Consider the following 25983-nt stretch of genomic DNA (forward strand, 5'->3'; position numbering starts at 1 on the left):
GACTAGTAATTTTCAAATGCCACCACCGGAGGTCTTTCTGCAAGGGTAATAAAAGTGTACAAAAGCAATCCTGTTGTCTTCTGCTAATGAAATCACTTCCATATTCCAGCATCCTGATAAAATCTGAAAATAATTCATACAGATATCTGATGCACCAGAAAAAGATAAAACAGGTCATCTAAGCATCTGAATACTTGATCTATGCTAAAAGCACAACAGAGATGCAAAAACTGGCAACTAGTTACAGAATGATGCACAACAGTTAAGAGGCGAAAAAACCCAAAACTATGACCATTAAAAAAAAGTGCAAAATAACAATCCACTAGCCAGGGATGGAGTATTACAAATATTTTGACCTCTTTTTCAGGCAGAAATTGCCTTTCAACCTGCTATGTTGAACATCTCATATTGCAGGTTTGAGTTTGGCAGTTTGTAATGAATAAAAAGCAAAATGCTTGCCACTGCCCGAATTTAATATTAGAGATGCGCTTACCCTGAATCCTCCTTAGGGGCCTATGCAGGCCTGCCTGGGGCAGTAAACCTGCTGATTTGCCCCTTTTAACCACAGGAAGAGAAAGGAGAGGTAAAAGAGGTGGCAGGTCTCGATGGGGAGCACAGTGCAATGGCACGGCACGGCACGGCACGCAGCAGCACCAGCCTGCCTCCAAGCAACGCCGCCGGGACTTCTGCAGAGTGCGGGGCTGCGCGTGTGTGCTTCCACAAAGCCGCGCTGAACAGCAAAGGAAGCAAAGGCACCGAGACAGCTCTTCGGACACTTCCCTGTGGGCGATCGAGAAACAGCTGGCCATAAAGGAGTGCGTTTGGGAGCCTGCACCATTCCAAACCATGATTCAGTGCAGAAGACACCTGATGTCATGATACTCGGAGGAGAGACTACAGCCCTTTCCCAGACTGCCACCAACCACTGGCTCTGTGACACTGCATTTGCCTGCTGCTGACGGAGGTTTAAGGGGGAGGGAGGGAAATCATGCCTGAAGCAATGTCCGTATCTGCTTTATCACACAAAAGGATGCCTGCAGCAGCCCAGGAGCAAGAAGATACTCAAAGTGTCTTAAATGAGTAAAAAAAAAAAATTCAAATACTCGGTTAAATACTATTTTCTTCCATTACCTAGAAGGTATATCGAGTGAAATAAATTATAAAATGGAAGTTATTACACAGCTTTTCAGAAATATTCACTGTAAAAGTGTCAGGCCTAAGAACGATACAAGACTACTAGAAATAAACCAGTCTGCCACCTTATCAGCAAAAAAACCTCCATCTTTTCTGGGCACCCAGCTGTGAAAACCTTCTGGCTTTTGCAGTACTCCAGGTGACAGTGGACTGGTATTTTTGACAAAAAATCCCATACAGTGGATGTCCTGCCTCTGCAGCCAGCATTGCCTTTGTTAAGAGAAAACAGATAAGATTTCCCTCGTCAATATAAATTGTTGACTCCACAGGCCTGCAGAAACGAAGTGGAACACACGTGACTGTGGGCTGCCAAGAGCTGAAGCAGAACTGTGCCAACCTAACGCAGAGAGAAGGAACTCGGCACCCGACACGACAGTTCAGCTCTGCCCAGTTCCCCAGCAGCAAACCAGATTGCAGGGAGGCCAGAATTTCGCTTCTGGTATTTTATTCTTAATTCCATTACATGCAAGAACCAGTCCCGCAGTGTGCAAAGTAAAAAAGCCAGCGTATACGTCTGGGTCATTTCTATATGCAGTTGAAGACTGGCTATACTGAGTAACCAAAGTATTTTTTTAGTGCTTGCTCTGCGTTAAGAGAGTACCACAAAAAGAAGGCTAAACCGGATAGACATCTTTAAAGGACTTTCTCACTGTTCTACTCACAGTGATCCATTAGACTAATCCAAATCCCCTTTGAGCTTAATGAGTAGGAAACATACTCTGAAACCATTGCCACTGCACACCAAAAATGGACTTTCAGCTTCTTGAATTTGAATTTTTAATTTTCACTTCCAAGCTTTTAGCTTATGAGGAAAGAAAGCTCACAGGCTGCTATGTAAAAGCGCTTTATATTCAAAGTTACATCCCTTCAACTCCCTAAAAACTACCAAGACATTTTCAGCATTTAAAAAGCAAAATTTACATTTATTTGCCAAGAATTAAAAGAAGAATTAAATTTAACACCGAGCTGTTAATTTTTAGAAGGGAATTTTTCCAATGTACTGATTTGGAAGGAAGGCCATTTTCACTGCTTTTGGCCACCTAGCAGCCTCTAGCCTTGTGACGTGTATCACTAGGCCAAGGCTATGAATAATTTGACACAGAAGTTGCCTCATATAAAAATATATGACATTTACCTGCGAGACCTGTAGGTTCAAAGGAAATTCTGACCACAGTACCAACCAATGCGTTTGTTTCTGCACTGTGATAAGAGAAAATTATCTAGTGTTTCTCAACTCTTGTACGAAAAGGGTTTGAGGTTTTTTGGGGGGTGGTGGGTTGTCAAGTTAAAAAGACACCTTTGTCTTTCAACAGCGGCTCCTCACAAGCGTGCACACCTCTGCGGCCCCAGCCTTGTGCCGTGCCCTAGGCCTCCTCACCATCCCCAACGCTTGTTGGGCCCTCAAGGAGCTGGACCAGGGGTGGAAGAGGGGCTAAAAATAATCCTTCTTAACGACATGAGTGGAGGGAAGGGGAGAGAACCGATCCAGACCAACTCTCAGATCCAACCGACCACCCCCCTACACCCCAGTTTCAGTGGGAGAAACAAGGTTTGCCACGTAACGTTTGGTTAAGGGGGAGGCTGCCATGAACTCACCACCAGTCACACAGTGGAAGACCTTTGAAGGCCTTTGTATGAATATTCCCATCTATCTACCCAAGACAGAAAATTCTGGACTTTGTAACTGAGTGATAGGAGCTCTTCCACTTCCTCATTTGATTTAAATAGACCAATATTAAATGCACGACCTTGAAAGAAACTGAGTGTTCTTGCTCTGCTACCAGAACGAACACAGGTCCTCTGTGCAGTGTCAATAAATGCACAAACACCACTTAAAAGAAAATATTTTCAAATGTCAAGATTTACGGAGGTAATATTTACAAAATAATCAACACATGATTACCCTTTAAAATGAAGATTTCTTCTCAGATAAGAGTTTTGAAATACACTTGGCATAGAACCGAGTTTTTTTTAGTTAAGGGAAACTGACAAAGGTACAAAATAGATTGTATAATTGTAAAACAATGGTATAGCACCTTTTAACTCTCACTTAAGTGAACAAAAACAAACAAACAAATTCTACTCACTTCAAAAGTGTATGCTTTTGTAGAAGACCTATGAAATTGCAGCTTAAGTCATTGGTACAGAATATGAATTAGGAAAGGGCAACTGCCTAGAGTAGAGATGTGATTTCCTGCAGTCAGTCTCATTTCTCTGTTGTTTTTGAAAAATACATGCATCCAGCAAACACCACAGGTGATGACAAGCTCCACGTGCAAAAGTATGGGGCACAAAAGTAAGGACGCTTCTTTGCTTTTACAAGTTCTAGCTTAGTTTACCTTCACTATCAGTATGTGAAGATAAGGAAAGACATTAATCACGTTATCAAGGATCACTTTATCAAGACACTAATGCATCAAAAACAGTTCCTCACTATAAGACTATATAAAAACAATGTGACAAACATTAGATACTAAGTTTTATCAAAACCTTGAGTCTAATGGAGAGTCATCAGGAATCTTGGACACTGAGTAAAAATGAGTATTAAGTATTTCCTTGATGGTCCATGGAACCAACTTCTGCCTTCAGCCCTGTTGTGTTGTTTCCAAGGCTCCTCTTGTCCACATCAACCTGCACCCTTTGTTTTCCAACCCAGTCCACCACTTCCTCTCTTGTCTGTGGGTTGTCATCTTCCTCCCTAGCTGTTCCTAGTTTAAAGCTCTCCTCACCAGGTTGGCCAGCCTCTTGGCAAAGATGCTTTTACCTGACTTGGTCAGGTAGATTCAGTCTCTTCTGAGCAGTCCTTGATCCTCAGAGAGGGTCTCCATGGTTCTAAAAACCAAGCGCCTGTTGTCAACATCAGCTGTGCAACCAGTTATTGACCTCCAGGATCCATCTACTTTGCAAGCCCTACATCCCCAGTGGGAAGATCAAGGAGAAAACCATGGACCTTTGTACCCTCGTTCCTCAGCCCCTGAGCCATGTAACCATGCTTGATAGCCTCCAGGTCTCCCCTACCAGAATCAAAGGTGCTCAAGTAGAAGAGCAGCAGAAGCGTGTAATAGTCCAAGGATTTAACAAGACCCAGCAGCCTCACCACAACACCATGCATCCAAATCTCTCTCCTGAGAAAGAAACCATGAGAAAGAGAGCACACAAAAAAATGTAGTTGCATCTTAAGTAATGATCTTGAATTTTAAAAGACAAGAAGGAGGGACAATTGGAAGTATATGCTGGTTTTCAAAACCATATTGTTTCTCAACATGTTTAAAAAGCAGAAGTTACCTCCCTTTCCCATACTTCACCAAAGACACTGCAAAAAGACTCTTAGAAGTATGTCGCCTTTGCAAATCTTGAACAAAACCAGATTAAAAAAAAATTAAGAAATTATTGAGATTTCCCACTTTTATATCAACAAAACATGGTGGTTTAAGAACTTGAATTTAAACCCTTTCACCATTAATTATTTCTTACAAAGAGACATGCAGGCAGATTGTATTCCAAAATACAAGCAGGCATAAACAGATTTTTAAAACAACTCTGGGGGCAAATAGTAACCTTCATAGTGTTTTTCTTTGAAAAAGAAGCAGTATCAGAAATTTTAGGTAGTAATTACATGAATACAGCACTGCAAAAAATTGGAAAGGAAACCCATAACCATAGGACCATCCTTCCCTACCCTAGTAAAGAAGAAAGCTGCAACTCAGTAAAAAGAAGTGTTTCATCAATAACAGTTTCTGCAAAACATTTTTGCACTTTTGTAGCATAAAAGGTTTCTCCCTCCTTCAAAGAAATCCAGTAAAGATGGATTCAACCATATTCCTCTGGAACTACCACTAACGTACATTTTAAAATACATCATTTTAAGAGACAGACTTTGCCCACTAACTCTCAGCAACTTCAATTCTCACGCAAGACACTTAGCAGGAAGCAACAGAAAGATAAATGATAAATTTTGGCATGAAAATCATACAGCAGGAACAACTACCTTTTCAGAAAGCAACAGTACCATCCCAGCGATTTGTTCATCTAATGTCCAGCTATGGGTCCAAATCTGGCTGACCTTCCTTAGTATAAACCAAATGCTAACTAGTGGACAGTTGTCGATACATAAATAAAATTACTAGAACATAGAGAAATATCTACAATTTTTTTCATGTTTAGAAAAAGTGTCATGCTAGAGCCAAAGAATAAACATTGAAATTTATACATTAATTTTCTGAATATTTTTAAAAAAGCAATTTCAGAACCACTATTACAATCCATTTATGATTTTGCTTGAGGCATTTGAAGAGAAGCACAAGGATCCCTTTCTCACTTTCCCTAGTTACCTTACCAACCACAAAATGCAAACTCTATAGAGAAGATTAACTGATTTCTGAAATATTCTAGCTGTCATTTTTCAAAAGAACTATCTAAATGGAACCAGACAGACTGTCATAAAACATACAATAAATAACACAAAACAATACACATAATTAACACTAAAGCAGTAAAAGACAAGTCAGGAGGATCTCAAAAAACCTAACCAAAAATCTTACACTCCAACAACATGGAAGAAGTTCCACAGCAATGCCTCCAACAAAACCAGAAACTGCTCCCATTCACTGCTTGCTTTGACTTCAGCATCCACTACCAGGAATGGAGGAGCAGACCCTTACCGAAATGACCATTTCCAGTTCACAGTGTTCATACACACTAAACAAGATCACGGTTCTGTATTATTATTTTCAGAGAGAAGGCAATTTGAGGATCATTATGATGCCAATTCTTCTTCAGACACTGCATACACTCTCTCTGAGTCTTCAGCAAGTACCCAGTCAGTACCCACACAGATCACTTGTACAAGAACAGTGAGAATTGCAACTCCAGAGACTCCAAGCTACTAGGGGCTCTGCTGAACTCACCACTAAAGCCTGCTCCATTTTTCACAAAGGTGAATGCCTTCAAAGCAAAATTTGTCAGCCGCCTCTGTGTCAGTGGCACTATGTCAATGATTTGTGTAAAAACAGATACCTCTTCCAATGATTTTGCTCCTTATTCTGCTATTTTGTTTCTAAAAGCAAAACAAGAGAACAATGCTTTCCTCCATACTTTAAACCGAGGCACTCTCACAAAAACTACTGTGCAGACTTACAATTGCACTAATATGATTAGAAGAAAAATGGACCATTGTAAATATGTATGAAGCTAGCAAGCTGAAATACTAACCTGCATGTTTTATAGCTGAACCTTCCCGTCTCAGAAGGGAATAACAAAGTCTCAGTGGCAAAACATTTTGGAAAAAAATACAAAACCAATTGTTTACCCAAACGTGTCCAGAGAGATGACATTTTAATCATTTATTCTCAGGCAACTGTTCAGTCTATGTTTAAAATGTTTAAACTGGCGTTCATATTGTACTGACCACTATGAAGGGGAAAACAAAAACAGCAAGAAAGAAATGCAAACGCTGAAGAGCTACTGATCTTAATGAATGGCAGAGACCAATGTCATTAGTTGCCCCACAACTGGTGTATGAAGGTCCTCTAAAACAAGAAGCAAGCTAAAAAAAAATAGAGGATGCATTGTTTCATTCAGCAGCAATAACAGCAGAATGTTTACGCAGTTGTGAGATAAATGCACTTTAATGAGTGTGTGTTATTTTAAACCCGATCTGAGCATCTGATCTCACTGGGGCTGCTAGACATCTTAAGGGCCATCACTCGGAGCCTGACCTCAGCCAGTTCTGGCTACCCAGCCACCGAGCAGTTTGTTACACCAATGCCACTGCCACCTTCAGATACTGGTGCCCTCCGCCGGAGCATGCTTACACGCCAACACAGCCCAGACCGCAACATGCAGATGTGAATACTTACATATGCAGTCTGATTGGTGTTTATCTGAACTTCGGTAAAGTGACGTGGCTAGTTTCTAACCTGTCTTGGTGATTTCATATGCAATGAGTACAGGTAAAATGTTACTTTTTCTCCCCTATAGATCAAGAATTTAACACATTCCTAACTTTCAGAAATAGCCACCCGAAGTTAACTATTGCTTCTTAATACCCTGAGCCAGTGGTAAGACAAACCTTGAGAGCCCGAGGAAATGACTCAGATCTCACACTTGGTGCTTCTTCAGTCCCAGGTGACACCTGACTCATTAGCAAATACACACTATTACTCACCTGAAAATAGGGGAGGCTTTCCTGCAGAGCTAATTGCTTCCATTTACGCACACCAAAAAAAAAAAAAAGACTGTGATCTGAAAGCATTTATCAGAAGTGTCTTCAGATGTCCAATACCGTAAGGTACATGCTCCACAATATAAATGTTTCATAAGGCTGTTCTCGTACCTTTTGAAAAGCATGAACAGATAGTCTAATCACTAAATAAGAAAGATGCCATCTGCACTACACATAATCCTGTTCTTCAGGAACACGTTTTTGTTGTTGATGGGTGTTTTTGTTGGTTTTTTGTTGGTTTGTTTGTTTTTTAAATGGAACAGTTTACAGGGACAGTAATTGTTGGAACAATTGTAGCTACCAAATATATACCAAATATATAAAGTCAAACAAACAAGTGAAACCTGAGAAAGACCAGGCAATAGAAATTTCCAACTGACTGTAAAAATAAATGTCTGTCTTCTGTACTACCAAAGAAACCTCAGAAGTGATGACAATGAAAGACTCCTGTGCGTGTATAGACGGGAAAAATGGTACTACCAGAAATACAACCACACCTGTGAGCAGCCAGCTTATCACTCAGTGAGCAAAAAGGCAAACAGAAACTGACATTTAAAAACATGATTCAGTTTACCAGAGTTTGATTCATTAATGTGGTGCTAGTAAAAATTATGCACACCTTCAGGAAAAGAAAAGTAGCACAGTGGGGAGAGGCAGGAACAAAGACATACCTGTATCACGTTGAAATTCAAGAGCTGTATGTTAAAAAAAAAAAAAGGCTATTTAAAGAAGTGCTACTTTTGCACCACTCATAGTCATCATCTGTGCAAGCCCCAGGCTCTGTGGGGGAGAAAGCAGCATGACCAGTGAGCACTTCTATTCACTGTGTGGGTCTGTCTCAAACCCCAGGGAGGAACACTTGTTCTCTTCTGCAACTTCCACCTTTTCCTCAGTGCCTAATTTTTAGATCTTTCCTCCTTTTTCACTATTTAATTTAAAAAAAAACAAAACCAAAACCCAAACAACTTAGCTTAGCCAGCCAGCATTGCCTTTCCTCTGTGACCACGCAACACTAATTCTGTACTGTTAAGAGTTACCAGGTACAGGCTAGCATCAATCTCTCAAGTCTTTGTGAAGCCGTGACCAGTGTCCATGTTTTTAGCAAGGTTTCAAGCAAGCAAGGATCATCATGAAACTAGAAAGTGCACTTCATGTCTCCTCTCTCTTATGTGGATTTGTCTTGAAAGAAAAGGCCTCATCTCTAGTATCTTTTTGTCAATTATCCCAAAGTTCAGTACTTTATCGAAGTATAAAAGACTGTCAAATGCAGGGTACATTCTGTGCTCAACAGGAACCTCTGTGTCTACAGTGAAGGGGCGATACTGCATCAGTAAAGTGAGAACCATACCTAATATATAGCATTTCCAATGCTTAGCTGTTTTTACCTTTTTATTAAAGGCAGATGACACAACAGTTTTAACAGTAATTGTTCTCCACGGACAGAAGGTGAGTGGGAACAGCCTGCTTGGATTTACCAAGGGCAAATGGTATGTGAACAACCTGGTATCTTACCGTGACGAAATGACTGGTTCTGTGGAGGAGGGGAAAAGCATAATGCCATATCCCCTGACTTTAGCGTGGTCTGTGACACAGCCTCCCACAGTCTGCCACTCTGCCCCTGGAGTCAGACCAATTAAGGTAAGGTTTGGGTAGGTGGTGCACAAGGGGGTGGATAACTGGCTGGACCACCAGCCTCGGAGGTTTGTGATCAGTGGCACGAACTCCAAACAGCAGTCAGGCAGCAGCCACATCCCTCAGGGATCTACATGGAGGCCAACAACATTTAATGTCTTTAATAACGGCACAGATAACCACCAGCTGGGGGACTGGTCAGTACACTGAAAGGCAGAGCTGCTACTGAGAAGGCCTGTGACAGGCCGAAGAAATCAACTGACAAGACTCTCATGAAGTTCAGTAAAGGCAAATGCAAAGCCCTGCCTCTGAAATGGGATAACCCCACTTGCCAGTACAGACTGGGGGGCCAAATGGCCAGAAAGTAGTTTTGCAGAAAAGGTTTTGTTTATTTTTTGCATCTATTTTACTTAAATGACTGTAAATGATTATGTTACAGATGTTTGGAACTGATGAACAGTTCCCGAAGCACACGGCAAAGGCAGGCACTATTAGCAAAAAGGCTTAACCCCAGTTCTCCTAAACTTGGGACTTTTGAGAGAAAACATGCACATGAGTCCCTATATAGCAACAAGAAACGGGTTCAGAAGAACAGATATGTACTTGGAGTACTGCTGACAAATTTTCTCCCCTTGTTCTGCTTTGCTTCTTTTATAAAGATAATTTGCTTGGAGCCAATACTGTCACCACAGATGACAGCCTCCCAAGGGAACAGCTGTGGCTAATCTATCAGTTTAAAACCACTTGAACATCACAGCCCGTCACAGTTACAGAAAAACAGGAGCCTAAATGAGCAATGAAGAACTTGGGACCGATTTCTCCCCAGAGAGAAAGGTTTCTGGCCTCAAATTGAAAATGGGTAGACTGTATGAGAGACTAAAAAAAAAACCTCAGATACTACAGTGTCTCAAATACAAGCAAAAAATGCAGCCAGACAGTACTTTAGAATTTTACCCCATCAAAAATGTCAAGAGACTTTACAATGTCAGGAACAAAAATCAATATACATAGCTTTTACAGTGATGTCAGTAGGTTTCGTTTTGGATTTTCTTGTAAATCATCCATAGCAAGAAAAAAAATTAAAAATCAATTGCCATGAGTGAATAAAGTGAATTTTGCAAGATTGACAAGGTATCATACTATCCACATGACAGTAGCAATGTTGGCTACTGAAGAGCCCACGTAAATAACACGATATCAACTCCCAGCTACAATGCGTTTCTCAGTGATTAAAAAATAATATCCTTGGATTCAACTAAAACAAAGCTACAAAAATCCAAGAAACTAATGACTAAATATGCCCAATAGATATTTACACCACTTTTAGAAAAGAACTGTGGCAGTAGCTACTTATTAAAATTTATTTTGCATATCTTTTATGTACACTGATATAATAATATAATTAATACAAGAGCCTCACTGAAATTAAGTTCTACATGGTCCACAATGAGCAAATCATACAGCCTAATAAGCTCATGTTACCTTCCCACTGCAATAATTATTCACATACACGCACATCCCATCCCAGCTCAGAATCATAGAATCATAGAAAGTTTTGGGTCGGAAGGGACCCCTAGAGGTCATCTAGTCCAACCCCCCCACAGCAAGCAGGGACACCGCTAATTAGATCAGGTTGCTCAGAGCCCTGTCCAACCTGGTCTTGAATGTTTCCAGGGATGGGGCCTCCACTACCTCTCTGGGCAATCTGTGCCAGTGTTTCACAACCCTCATTGTAAAGAATTTCTTCCTTATATCCAGCCTAAACCTACCCTGTTTTAGTTTAAAACCATTACCCCTCGTCCTGTCACTGCCGTCTCTACTAAAAAGATTGTCCCCATCTTTCCTATAGGCTGCCTTTAAGTACTGAAAGGCTGCAATCAGGTCTCCCCGCAGCCTTCTCTTCTCCAGGCTGAACAAGCCCAACTCTCTCAGCCTGTCCTCATAGGAGAGGTGCTCCAGCCCTCGGATCATTTTTGTAGCCCTCCTTTGGACCCGCTCCAACACTTCCATGTCCTTCTTGTGCTGAGGGCTCCAGAGCTGAACGCAGTACTCCAGGTGAGGTCTCACCAGAGCAGAGTAGAGGGGCAGAATCACCTCTCTCGACCTGCTGGCCACACTTCTCCTGATGCGGCCCAGGACACGGTTGGCCCTCTGGGCTGCCAGCGCACCTTGCCGGCTCATGTCCTGCCTTTCGTCTATCAGTACCCCCAAGTCCCTCTCAGCAGAGCTGCTCTCGATCCTTTCATCCCCCAGCGTGTATTGACACCGGGGATTACCCCGACCCAGGTGTAGGACCTTGCACTTGGCCTTGTTGAACCTCATGATGTTCACACAGGCCCACCTATCCAGCTTGTCCAGGTCTCTCTGGATGGCATCCCGTCCTTCTGATGTATCAACTGTACCATGCAGCTTGGTGTCATCTGCAAACTTGCTGAGGATACACTCGATGTCGCTGTCCATGTCATTGATAAATACATTGAACAGCACCGGTCCCAGTACGGACCCCTGAGGGACTCCACTCATCACTGGTCTCCATCTGGACATTGAACCGTTGATCACTACCCTTTGGCTGCGACAATCCAACCAATTCCTTATCCACCGAAAGGTCCACCCATCAAATCCATGGCTCTCCAATTTAGAGAGAAGGATGTTGTGGGGGACCGTGTTAAAGGCTTCACAAAAATCCAGACAGATGACATCCATTGGTTTTCCCTTGTCCACCCTTGTTGTTACACCATCATAGAAAGCCACTAGGTTGGTGAGGCAGGACTTGCCCTTGGTGAAGCCATGCTGGCTGTCTCGAATCACCTCCCTGGTCTCCATGTGCCTTAGCATACCTTCTAGGAGGATCTGTTCCGTGATCATAGAATAGTTTGGGTTGGAAGTATTTGCGGACAAAAAGTACTTTTTTAACAGAGAAATAAGTTAAAAGCTGTAGGACTTCATGACAGTTCCACAGTCCATTTTCATCAGCATATAAATGTCTCCAGCTCAAAGCCCTAGTGTAAGTTATGCTAGGTTTGATTTAAAGGAAAGGGGGATCACTTAAGCAGAATCTTTTTCAATACATAAGCTCCATCTCAAGGCCAGATACATGACCTTTCCAAAGTTACGTTCCTTGAAAATAAATCCTTAGAAAAAACAAATACTCCGATTATCTCTAATTTTGCACAGAGGTTAACACAGTCATTAGAGGAGACACAGCTCAAGGAAAACTTCTCCTTGTATTATCAACACCCAATCTATCCTGAGTCACAGCAGGCTTTTTGTTTGTTTGCCACTCAGCCTTCCTCCCCCTGAAGAAAGATACACGTGTGTTGGGTTTGCAGTGAGGTTTTGGTAGCACGGGGTGGGGGGTGGAGGGGGGCCTACAGGGATAGCTCCAAGACAGACCTGTCACTGGCCAAGGCCAAGCCCGTCAGTGATGGTGGTAGTGCCTCTGGGATAATGTATTTAAGAAGGGGGGAAAAATATGTTGTGAAAATGGCAGTGAAGACAGGAGTGAGAATATGTAAGAGAAACAACTCTGCAGTGGAGGAGGGGGAGGAGGTGCTCCAGGCTCCAGAGCAGAGATTCCCCTGCACCCTGTGGAGAAGACCATGGTGAGGCAGGCTGTCCCCTGCAGTCCATGGAGGTCCATGGAGGAGCAGATATCCACCTGCAGCCCATGGAAGGGACCCTATGCCGGAGCAGGTGGATGCCTGAAGGAGGCTGTGACCCTGTGGGGAGCACACGCTGGAGCAGGCTCCTGCCATGTCCACCTGTAGCCCTGTGGAGAGAGGAGATCACACTGGAGCAGGTTTGCTGGCAGGGCTTGTGACCCCGTGGGGGACCCACGCTGGAGCAGCCTGTTCCTGAAGGACTGCACCCTGTGGAAGAGACCCACACTGGGGCAGTTCATGAAGAGCTGCAGCCCATGGGAAAGACTCACGCTGGAGAAGTTTGTGGAGGACTGCAGCCCTGGGAGGGACCCCAGGCTGGAGCAGGGGCAGAGTGTGAGGAGCCCTCCCGCTGAGGGGGAAGGAGCAGCAGAGACAACGTGTGATGAACTGACCGCAACCCCCATTCCCCATCCCCCTGCGCCGCTCGGGGGGAGGAGGGAAAGAAACAGGAGTGAAGTTGAGCCTGGGAAGAAGGGAGGGGTGGGGGGAAGGTGTGTTTAAGATTTGATTTTATTTCTCATTATCCTACTCTGATTTTGATTGGTAACAAGTTAAATTACTTTTTCCCCAAGTCCAGTCTGTTTTGCCTGTGACAGCAATTGGTGAGTGATCTCTCCCTGTCCCTATCTCGACCCACGAGCCTTTTGTTATATTTTTCTCTCCCCTGTCCAGCTGAGGAGGGGGAGTAACAGAGCAGCTTTGGTGGGCACCTGGCATCCAGCCAGGGTCAACCCACCACGATATACAAAACACACTGATTACACTTCTATATCTACAGGTAGATATAGATATAAATATAAATACACACGAATATATCAGGGTCCATAATTACGGTGTGGTATAGAGAGGATGAGGTGGAAAGGGAAAACTGGGTTTCATCTCCTGTCTGCAAGACCAGGCTGCAGAGAGACTCAACTCTCCAAACCACACTGCTGTTGTTTTTCCCAAGGTTTTGCTCATATATAGCCCACAGCAAATCCCATTAATGTGCAAAATCTATGTTAATGCACTACTTGGCTGGCAATTTTAAGTGCACAGACGTCATGCAGTTAAAGACTGCATTTCCCTCAGCAACTGTTACTTAGTAACCCTCTGCACATAAATAGAATTTTGCATTTCTGCATGTGTTGTGAAGGCTAAAATCCATGCCTCGATTCTACAGGCAAGCAGGAAGTAAAAAGAGTCATGTGGTGAACTTATAAATCAAACTTCACCAGCTATGTTCAACTGCTTCTCTAGGCAGAGAATTTAACCGGAGAGAGAAAACCTGCACATGAACAAAGAGGTATTTCCACTGCCATTCTATTGCTGATATTTCATCATAAAAAAGGAGCAGGTACAACTTCAAAGAAGTTAGACCTTGGCCAGACTTTCTTGTATTATTCATATACTATGCAGCGCAGACTTCAGACACAAGCCTAACAGACTAGGCAAAGCTCTTCACCTTCTCCCTAGAGGCAGAATAATCCACAGGCTACATAACTTCTAGGTAGAATTCATACCCCCAGATCCACAGTCAAAACATTACTAAAAAAAGCTGTGCAAAACAGATTCGGGGCTAAAAAAAACAACGGGAGCATGATGGATGCAAAAAAAAAAAAAAACCCAAACAAAAAAAGCCCCAAAAACTACAACCAGAAAAAAAAAACCCACAAAAAAACAGATTAGAATTCATCAACTCTTGAATAGCTGTATTGTATTAACTTACATATTTGATCCTTCCCATATACAGGCTACTTGTGAATTGACCGACAGCCAGTTCAAGCTGCTTGAATAACTATCAACACGGGACTTCAGAATCTCTTTAGACAAGGGACTGCTTTTTCAGCATTGAACAAAATAGGTGTCCTACTGGAAATACCTTGGCATCTTTTTAATTCAACTCCCTACCATTGCAAAGGACATATCATCACTCTGCTTCGTCCCATCCTTTGCAACTAGCACCCCACAATATTATCTCCCAAAATGATTTCTTGTAACAGAAGGGGATTGTCTTGACACAAAAGTAACTGATTGAGTTACATAGTTTGCATTTCACAAGCAAATATATTAATATGAAAAGGTTACACCACATAAACTGTAGTTGCAGTTATTACACTGAATGACCAAGAATAAGCATATAGATAAGCAAACACATTTTATTTGCAACTCTATTAGCAAGTTTACAACCCCTTACAGCCTAGAACATCGTAAGTGCAGCATTCAAATAATCATTTACCATTTCTTCCTAGCAATTAAAAATAATTGTACTAAAAAAGGGTTCTAGAAAGTCTAGCAAACCAAAATACTTTCCCCTCAAAATTCTCCCCACAACTGTTGTCCCGTAATAGGTAACTAAGCAGATACAAGTTTTCTTTGCAAAATCCCAGAGAATCAATCCTTCAAAATACAGGCTCCTACTTTGGGTTTTTTCTCTGTCACATCCATACCTCGCCACCAACGACACCGTAACAAGTAAGATGTCCTAACTCAGACCAAGAAGCCTTTACTCCTGTTAAGCATCAGGAAATTTTTTCTTTTAACAAAAACCAGCTAGGAACCGTTTCAAGGTTTGAAACTAACCACGCTAAATCGTGACTAAGAGAAACCCAGATGCTCAGAGATGTCTCTGAAGTCCTCATTTTCTTAAAGCCACAAGACCTAACTTGGCAGCACAGCAGCAAAATTGAGAATTGAGCAGGAGACCTGGCCAACTCTTACTCAGTGACTGGGACAATTAACCGGCCATCTGGCTCTCTTCACGGAAGAAAGCAGCTCTGCACCTGCTCCACCAGCCCACGGTTCGTAGCCTAATTGGTTAAAGCAAGCGTACCAGGGCAAAACACAGAACAACTTGTCAACTGCTGAGACCAGCGCTCAGAAGCTGGGATCGAAGCCAGGCCTCCCCTGCTGCTGGTGGAGCCATCTCCCTTGTGGGCTCCACGTAAGACACGTCCAGAGGATCTCCGGCCCCTTATATCCAGCAGCAGGAGACTGAACTGGAAGTGATCAAAGACATGCAAGTTGATACGAAGTCTATGTGCAAAGCCCCCTAAGCTTCCAAAATGCCACAAATCTGTTATTCTCCCATAATCAGGTGACTCAACAGCTGCAAGACAGTGTCATTACAGCAGTAACTGCATTATGCTGTTGCATTATAAACTCTCTCTGCAAAATCCCAGAGCAGAATCTGATGCCTGAAAGATCTGAGCATCCCTTTCCAAAGGCAGACGTCCTTGGCTGTTCGTGTACTTGGAGTTAAATATTACAGGCCAGGACACCTGGACAAACTGGTGGGACGGTATTAGCACCCAAAGCTCCCCATCCCACCTGAATGCATCCACTGACAGGGACCTTTTGGCCCCCTTTCCCCAAGCTCCATAAAACTTTCATTTTCAGATGGTTTTATTGATCCTTATACAGCCTATATAGCATAGCATAATAGAATAATCAGAAAATAATAAACAACAGACAAGATGCCGGAGGAAAAGAAAATGGTGCAACAGGCAGAAGATGTACATTGAAGAAACTGCAGAATGGACTTACGTTTCCTCTCCTCCCGAGAGGACTGCAGGAAAGTAAAAAAAACAGGAAAAAGACAAGAGCAAAAAGTGTCAAAGCTTGATTATTTCATCTTTTTTTTTGTACTTACCAATACCCTGACTTATAAGGCAAGATATTAGCTGAAGGAAAACTAAAGGAAACCCTTTTATTAAGAAATAGATCTCCTTGACATACTGAGTTGTAGAAAAAAAATATCAACATTAAAAGTAATTTGCCAAGTAAATGAATCTGCAAGAATCCTAAGGCTAAGTGTTCAGGTTCACATCATCTACAAGTAAACATGCTTCATTTAAGCAATCAGAATGTAATAGATTACAGTGGTTCAGATACATCTAAAATAAAGTATCTAACATCAGTTTCTTTCAGAAGCAAATCTGTGTTCAGAGAAAACTTAAGATTTGCACCACACCATAGGATGGGATCTCTTTCTATCAGAAAGTATCTTGCAGCATAAGGCAAGTGATTTCTCTCAGTGGAAAAACCCGAAGTTTTAGTCTTCAATTATGTACAGCTTTTGGCCTAGAATCTCAACTCATGTGACCGAGCTTCAGAAGCAACATCAATCATCCCAAACATACTGAGTTTTCTGTGCAGCAGTGTACCAAAGAAAAAAAAAAACAGTTGTTACTTTATGCAATGGGTCTCACCAACTGTGAGCTCTGAAGCCTTTCCTAGAACACTAAGATAAATTTATCTCTACTAGTACTACATATTTGTTAAATATATTAAAGATATTTTTAATCAATACATAGCAGCAGTAAGTATTGAAATATCTTTAATATATTTTTTGAGAGATAAACATTCCCCAACTATTACAGGCACTGATTTGAGATTCTGTCTCACATTCACCAACGTTTCATCTGCCAGATCTCAAAAAAAACCATGACTGTCTAGAATTTCAGACATTGGGTTTGAAAAAAAAAAAAAAAAAAAGAAAAAAAAAAGACACAGAGATTACTGAGGCTTTATCACTGTGCACCATAAGGCAAGTTTCATCTGCAGTAGAAAGCCGTGTCTCAATGTTAAGAAAACACCTAGCCTGTAGTTCACAGGTAAGATCAGAACAGATAGCCAGACTTCCCAGGCGGGAAGGCTACTGGTCTTGCCTTTTGAAACTCATACAGCAAGCACAGTTGCAGCCATTCAGCAATATAGGCAGAATATCTATACTCAAATATACACTTGCATTTATGTACATTTTTTATATACAGTTGTGTGCATACATATATATATATATATATGCACACAAGGAATTAGAGGGGGATTTAAAGTTTTTGGGGCGGGTCCAGAGGAGGGCCACAAACAGGCTGAGAGAGTTGGGGCTGTTCAGCCTGGAGAAGAGAAGGCTGCGGGGAGACCTGATTGCAGCCTTTCTGTACCTGAAGGGGGCCTATAGGAAGGATGGGGAAAATATCTTCAGCAGGGCTCGTGGAGATAGGACAAGGAGTAATGGCTTTAAACTGAAAGAGGGTAGATTTAGACTAGAAACAAGGAAGAAATTTTTTAGCATGAGGGTGGTGAAACCCTGGAACAGATTGCCCAGAGAGGTGGTAGATGCCCCATCCCTGGAAACATTCAAGGCCAGGTTGGACGGGGTTCTGAGCAACCTGGTCTGGTTGAAGATGTCGCTGCTCACTGCAGGGAGGGTGGGCTAGATGACGGCTAAAGGTCCCTTCTGACCCAAAGCATTCTATGATTCACACTGACCAATTTTAGCCATGTTTCCCCAAAAGAACTCAACAGCAATTCTTCTGTTTCCTGCATAAAACAAATTCTTTAACAGGTACAAGGTCCAAATGTAAAAAAGTAACACAACTTTATGACAAAACAGTATATAAATGACTACGATAGCTGGTCATAAAAATAATGGGAGTCAATTTTGATTTTCAACTTTCAAATACTGGCAGTGGCACTCTGGATTGCTCTGTAAAGCAACATACTGTGGTAGGCTGGGATAGTTGCTGCAGGTCATGTGTTAACATGGAGAGAGACAGCTGGCTGGAAGAGAAAAGCATTTTTCAAGAGAATATGTGTTGTCAGAAAAGTGCAAATTTTCTCTTTTCTTCTGTGGTGTTCCCACCTTCCTGATCAGACTGCCTGTTAGCTGGCCATCTCTTCACTGTTTCTGAGTATACAACTGCACTGTTAGCAATTAAATATTATTTCTAATGCTTGGGGGGGAGGATAAATCAAAACACAGCACTGAATTCAGACTGCATCAGCAATAGAGATTTTGGTAGAAAGTAGCATGCAGAAACAAACTGGGTGTTAGGAGTAGAAGGGAGATAAAGGGAGGAAGGAAGAGGGGGTGTCTGAAAGTCTGGGAAAATGTGCTAGACGTGCAAGTCAGTTATGACCACAAAATCAAAAAAAAACCCCAAAAAATCCAACCACCACCACAAAAATCACTCAGACTTCAACGTAACAGTCTCAGTACCTTTTAACCAACACATTTCCAGTATATTGGGATTTCCACAACTCATCTGAAAACTTCGGCTCTTCCAGACAGTGAATCCAACCCTGAAGCTCTTATACAGAATGGGAATACTTGATAACCCAAAAGCGGTGACTATTGTTTTGATAATAAGTAACTTGTTTAAGGACAGATCTCACCAGTGACTGACTTGCTAAGATTTCTGGCTTTTAGGCCTTTTCTGTGGCTTTTGAGCTGCATGGAGCTCACGAGCAAGCCGAGTGCCCTCATGCCTCCCGAAATTCATCTTTCAGTTCTAGCTCAGTCCAGCTACACCAACCTGAATGTCACTCTGTGGCACTGTGACAAAAATGCAAGATTTCCATTATTGCCTCTTCTTGATCATAACTGATGCTCAGAAGTCCCCCTAATTATCCAGGGTAAATGGTATGTATCTTGCGGCTTTCAGCTTTATGCAGATTTTAATATTTTTATGGCCATGTCCACGGAAGATCAGATTGTTTTTTAAGAGTGAACATTATCTCAGAAATCAAGAATAAAGTCATATTATTCTGCTTAAAAGTTTTTCAACTTCCTTTGGCAAAAAACTTTGCTACTAGAGCAAGTGCTACCTAAGTATTTCCATCAACTTAAAGCACAGGGCATGAGAAAGCTAAGTAAAAAGGAAAAACATCCCGTGACATTTTAGCTCAAAGTGGAAAAATCAGTTTTTAACTGTAGCCACAGACAAGTTAAATTTACACAGTGTACAAATAGCTGCAATTACGTATGAAATTAATCTTCAGCTTCTGAAGTGCAAAAAGAAGCTACTGTTAAAGTGATACTTTGTAGGGGAAAGCCCTGTTTCCTTTTCCTTCTGATGTCCATTTCATACTTGTGGAATTTACAAATTAGAGCAAGAGTCCACTTGTCTTAACATTGCAGAACTCCTCTTTCTTCATGGCAGAACATTCAGCATCAGACCTGAGCAGAGCAGAGTTCTGGCTTTCTGCCTAGGCACGGTGTAAAACCATATCCCACAACTAGTTACCCTGACCTAGCTGCAGCCACTTACGCTATCGGAAATGCAAGTGTGTGAAAATGAGAATTAAAACAAAACATGGCTCCAGCAGTCTTCCCAGCTGCTACCCAGGAGCATCAAATACAACAGAACACTAGGGGAAAAAGATGAAGACAAACTTAAAAATGCACTTTTACTGGGCTTTAACACTTTGAGAAATGCTACAGGACAGATTTATCAGTCACTGTCTTAGGTACTGGAGATTCTGCGGTGGTTTGGTCCCATGTACCCACAGATAAAGCTCAGCAAGCTCTCCAACAGGGAGCACGCACTTCACTATAACTGGTTTTACAGATATAACTACATTATAAAGTAATACATTACTGCAAAAGATTTTTTTAGGCTCTTCTCAAATATCACTAACAGAAATTCCAGTTTGTTATTTTGACCTGTCTCACCCATTTTCAGAGCAGGCGATACAACATATCACTGCATGCTGATCTACGAACGACCACAATAAAAGCACAAAAAGGTTATGTGAGGAAGGAAGAAGACACTGCTCCCTTGAAGAATCTCCATGTCACTCACTGCTTCCTCAAGATTAAAAATATAAACAACTTCGCCTTCATTTTTCCGGCGTGAAGATGTTAAAACACTGAACAATATGTTCTCAGGCTGAAGTATGGGCTGACTCGTAATAGAAGAGCCATCTCAGCAACCAGAACAGCTGACAGGGAGTTCACAAAGCATAGGCAGTGCATTACACCCCTGTTCTTCCAACTCCTTTCTAATTTAAGTGGTACTGTCATTAAACCCATCTGAGAGGACATTTATCTAGTTCTATATCAAAGCTGACAAGAAGGGAACTATACCACAATAACATGGCATCTGAAGCACAAGACCTTAAAAGTTCAGAGCGTACTTCCCTCTTCTTCTAGTCAGTTCTGCAGGCTGAGGGGGGGAGAACAAAGCTGAAAGACCCTGCCTCCTCCCCAGCCAAAACCACAGCGACTGCACCTCTTCCTTTTACACCCATGCAAGCTCGACCAGCTCGAGACCCAAATCAAACAACACTAGTGCTTAGCCAAAAAACACGCTCTCAACTTATTTCACATAATGGTTACCTAGGCATTTACTCGCCTTTTCACTGAAACGCAGATCTAGTGGCACACTGCCAGGGTTACACAACTCCGGCGACTCCTGAAACACAAGCAGCAGGCGCTGTGGCACTTACCACAACCTGCTCCTCGCTCGCATCTGCCTTGCCTCCCACCTTCAACTCTTCCACCAGTTGCTCTGCGCAGCAGAGCTCTGTACCTTCAGCGGCCTTCACGTCCACGCAACAAAGGGAAACACAGAAGTGTAAAAGCACCAGCTCTGAGCCAGGGACAGTCTATCTTCCACAAATACTTACGATGAACTCACCGTATTTTAGACACTAGGAAGTTCAAATATTAAAACTGCAACTGACCCTATTGAATTCAGTGCCTGAGGAGTTTAATGAACAGTCAAGTATTCAAACATGACTTGGATTTAGACACTTAAATTGTTCCCTTTAACTTTGTTTTAAAGCTGCTTGCCTGCTTAAACATTAGACATAGACTTCCAACACCATACTGAATGATTGTCTTCAGGTTAATTTTTGAGGACAGATGTCATAGCTACCACACACTTGCCATTCTGGGAGGCTTCAAACAGTACAGTCATTTCTGTGTTGCTATGATATCATCTCAGAAGCTGAAGCACATGAGTGCGTGAAGACTCCACGCAAGGTCTCCAGGCACTACCAGTAACACAAAATGACACTGCCTCTGTCCTAACAAACAACCCAGTTAGACAGTACGAACGTTAAGAAACGAAACAGCAGGACAGAGCGAGCACAACAGGATTTGCTCAAGGCCAAATCTAGGTCGATGGTAGAATCTGAAGAAAACAGACATCTATCAAATTGAACTGGTCTTGCTTAACCTGACTGCCCAGAACTCCCCTTCACACCCTGGAAGAGGATTTGCCTCTTTCAAAAGCAGTGCTTCCTTGTACCAGGCGCTGGCTTAACCAGACACTGGCTGGTCACGAGAATTTCGATGGTGTGTACATAACCTGTAAAACAGGCTGGTGAAAGCGCTCATCAAATCTCTCACAGAAAACACTGGTGCTCTCAACATTTTTAAGTTTTTCTATCTTTTTCCCTTGCCTTCAGAAAGATAATGGCTTGAGGGGGAGTGTTTTAATCAGTATATCAAATTACAAAGAATATACCACTTCAGCCCCTGTGCTCTTTATTGCTTTACAGCAAAAGATAAAACTCTGAGAAAACACACAATTGTACTAGAAAATAGTGCTATACTACTTTGCTAGGGGGAAAAAGTGAAAAGGCTGCACCATGGTTAATTTATGTATGGAAATAAGTCTATTTATTTTAAACATAAAAAAAAAATCAAAGGTGGCATTTGATTTTTATTATTTTTTTACAGAACAGCATATCCCATAATTCAAAACACACATAATCTGTACGTCATGTATCTCTCAAACTGCAAGTATTAAAAAATAAACCTCTCTCTTACAAAAATAACACTCCACAGCAATTAATAAAACAAACAAAATTACTTCATCTGTTGATTTTTTCCTTTCCTGATACTTTATGATGCATACCAAGAGGAAGCACCTGGTAAAAACCGCACATATTGCTCAGGTCTGTCAGCAGTCTCAACCACGAGAGACAGGGCATCAGATGAACTCAGTGTAAAAACCCCTTTGCTTGCAGATCGCCAAGAGTCTATGAGGTGAGCAATACAACCACTGTTCTGAGTCTTCAGACTTTCACATCCCTTTCATCAGGGAGAGCCAGAAAACTTTCTGCCAATGTTATCAGGAGTAAGGCTACACAGGTTGCAAAGTTCTGAACATTAGCAAGACAATTGGGGATAAAAGAGGAAAGAAAAACTCCTTAGAAGCAGCATAGAAGCCATCTGATTTATTGATACATGCTCACTGCAGCAATTTAGCTTGAACCAATTTTGCTGAGTTCTCCTTAAACACAGAGAACCAGTTAGTTTATTAACATTATCAAATCAACCACTGCAAAACACATTATAGAATCTAGGTACATACATAGGGCAACTAAAGACAAGATTTTTCAGAAGTTTACTACATAGCAAGACTTGGTCATTGTTAGCAGATAGCTTCTAGTTCCAACAAAACATTAAACTGTAGACCAAGTGCCTTATCACCACTGCATCTGTTTTCAATTTTGGCCTGTGAGAAAGCAATATACTGTGGCAATTTACACTTCCTAAAGTGCTTTCAGAAGTAGCAATTGGTTTTGATTCCTTAGCATTTATTTACAGCACACCCCAAGTACGCCAAGGACACAAAATAGGTAGATGATCCACTATTTCCAATATCTAACATGTTCCAGGCCTGTCTAAGCTTCTTAAGAAACCCCTTGACATGGCAAGGCAGTGAATTTTAATCTTTTATAATTGATCACAAGCTTGGTTTCCAGCTCCCCACAATACTATGTGACCTGAGACACGTGGAAATCAGGCTCTGTGGACTTGGTGCATTTGGTAGTTGCTGTGGAATAGATGGGACAATGCCGGAAATCTTCTTTTCAACCCCATTTTCCCAAGCAATCAATGAAGTAAAGGACCAGTTGTGACAGCTACCAAGAAGGTTCAAAGATTTTGGGATGGCAATATATGTGCTGTGCAGAATTCTCTGAGGGCAATTATTGAAACGGAGGGTAGCAGAGAACTGCGCTACTGTCACACTCACAGGCAGCTTTAGTCATTACAGAAGAGCATCCTGCACTTTGTAGCTTAATGGTGCCACATCAACACAAATCAACTACAACTCCAAACAGACCAATAAACTTTCAGTTGCCTACCCTGTTTACTCTTCCACATTTAGGTCTCCAAGAACTTAAAGGAACTTTGGGCATGATGCACAGCTGTTCTCAGATATATTTATGTAAGTTTAAACCCAAGTATTAACACTAAGAACAAAGTTAAACAAAATAAGTGCTTACATGTTTACTAATGCATTAAGCAGACTGCAAAGTCTCATATCCTAAGTAAAAAGAAAGAAGATAAATTGCTGGGTTCATGGAATAGTTTTTATGTATCTTACAAAACTATAAAAAAATGCAGATTCATTAAATACAAGACAAAGAAAGCTGACAGAAATGAGATGGAGTATGTAACTGCTTTGAGCAAAACATGCAGGTTTTGCAAATATTTCCAGCATTACTTAGGTCAAATAGACCAACTATTTTTCAAAGCATCCAAGTAATTTCACTGTATCTCCTATTATTTATTAAATAATCACTGTAGCTTGGCATATTTACAAATCACGAGAAGAACAGTATTTTCAAAGAAGTATCACAGCATGGGAAGCCATCTTGTTGTCTTTTGTAAATTTTCCAATTTGAAGGCTTCTTGGTGTCATGTTAGACATTTGACGAAATAATTGCTTTCCAGATCCCTATTTCTAATTTCATCATTCAAATATCCAAATTTACTGAAAGTAAAGCAAAGCTAGATGCCAGCTCAACAGCCCCCCCCACCCCTAGTAATTGCTGTATTAAAGGACATATATTGGACAACCAAGAAATACAATTGCTACAGTCTGGCAACAGTCTCTCTAATGTCACTATACATAAAATCACTGTCTGGAGAACTGTCTATGAGTTCAGGAGCCAGTATAGCATTTGTCCAACAAATTTGACATCACAGGTTCAAAGCAGCTGCCTAAAATGATGTTGTTCTTTGGTACTATATTTTTGGGAAAGGAAATATAGTAAACAGCCTGAAGTTACAAGTTATGAATTTTAGACCCTTAATGAGATGTTAGCCTCTTTCATTGCAGTTCTATTGCTAAGACCAAGGAGAGGCAGTTCACCATTTCCACTGCAGTCTCTGCAAGCCTTCAGTAATCATCTCCCAGACCACACTAGAAAACTGGTAGGAAAACAGTTCTAATTTACAGCTGTATTGAACAGCAGCAAAAAAAAAGGTTACTTCGGCAAAAAAAAAAAAAAAAAAGAAAGAAAAACAAACAAAAAAGTATGACATATGGTTATTACTGCTGGTAAGTACTTTAATGCTGCCTGCAAGAACTGAATCAAGATTGACTAGTTATGTGGAATACATAGTAGCACCTTAACCATATATTTCCTGATTTTAAATCTGTGGCCTTATCATTTCTAGCAACACGATTAATGCCTTACATGCATAACAGGAGATTTTGATCAAGCATTGCCTATTTTAAACTTTTGGAGTTTTGTTTTTTTTGTCACTCTAGAAGGATGTGTGAGGGACAGAAGATACTACTACAGAAATAAGTTCCCCCTTCAAAAATATTTTAGGTAGATGAATATTATTTTGATCGCGGAATCAAGCATTCTCCATGAACTAGTTAGGCAAAAGAAGGAATTAAAAATTGCATTCATTCATTTCCTTATAGACCTGTCCTACACACTAAGTGCAAGATTCACAGCCACCTGACTCTTGCTCACCACTGCAAACTTGCACCTATAGCACAGGCTGTGACAGCTTGAAGAATATTTTTCTTTTTGAGGCCCCATGTGCCCGACACCTACTCACCTGCCACGCAGATGCATCAGACACACACAAGTGGGAGAAAAGTTCTGATGTGTTTTTATAACCAAATTTTGTCCTCAAACACCAAAGCAGAGGATAGGTGCTGCACAAGAGCCCATCGAGCTCTGTATACCTGCCACATCACACCTGCGGAATCTCACACCCTTGGTCAGAAAGGATCAAAATATTTGACTAAATACATAAGTCTGGTGCATTTGACTTTGCTGCATCTGCACAATGAAGTTTTCTAGAGGGTAAGTCTACAAGACTGGTCACTACAAGACCACAACTCGGGACTCATACCATTTTACTGAAACTGAAATTTTGGGCCACAAAACCATTTTACAAAACACTACACAAACACAAACAAAAGCATATGTAGCTGGCTTGTCCACTCTTCCTGCTATTTTCTCTCTATTTCTTCCAGTGTGCCTATGTATTTTGCTAAAGGAAATGGCAAAGAACTAATAACTGTATCAATTCTAGTTTGTATGCCTTTTAGGGATAGCTGCCTATCTGCCACAGCAATGCAAAATATCCACATTCCTCCAGATAAAGCACAGAACTATCTGTTTACATTATCTGTCCAATGCAAAGGGCAATAACTTTATACAGTGTGGGCTCAGACTGTAAACTGTTATTTTTGGGTGGGGATGGGTGGAGAGAAGTTCACAATAGCTAGCAGCAAGAAG

At 41.5% G+C, this 25983-nt stretch overlaps 1 protein-coding gene across 1 annotated transcript in view; it reads right to left on the reverse strand.

Annotated features, from left to right (window-relative positions):
• The window catches only part of MBP (myelin basic protein), a 119349-nt gene that overhangs the window by 65358 nt on the left and 28008 nt on the right, over window positions 1-25983 (reverse strand). The gene's annotated exons all lie outside the window — the stretch shown is intronic.

This window comes from Opisthocomus hoazin, chromosome 3 (assembly GCF_030867145.1).
Source record: "Opisthocomus hoazin isolate bOpiHoa1 chromosome 3, bOpiHoa1.hap1, whole genome shotgun sequence".
NCBI lineage: Eukaryota > Metazoa > Chordata > Aves > Opisthocomiformes > Opisthocomidae > Opisthocomus > Opisthocomus hoazin.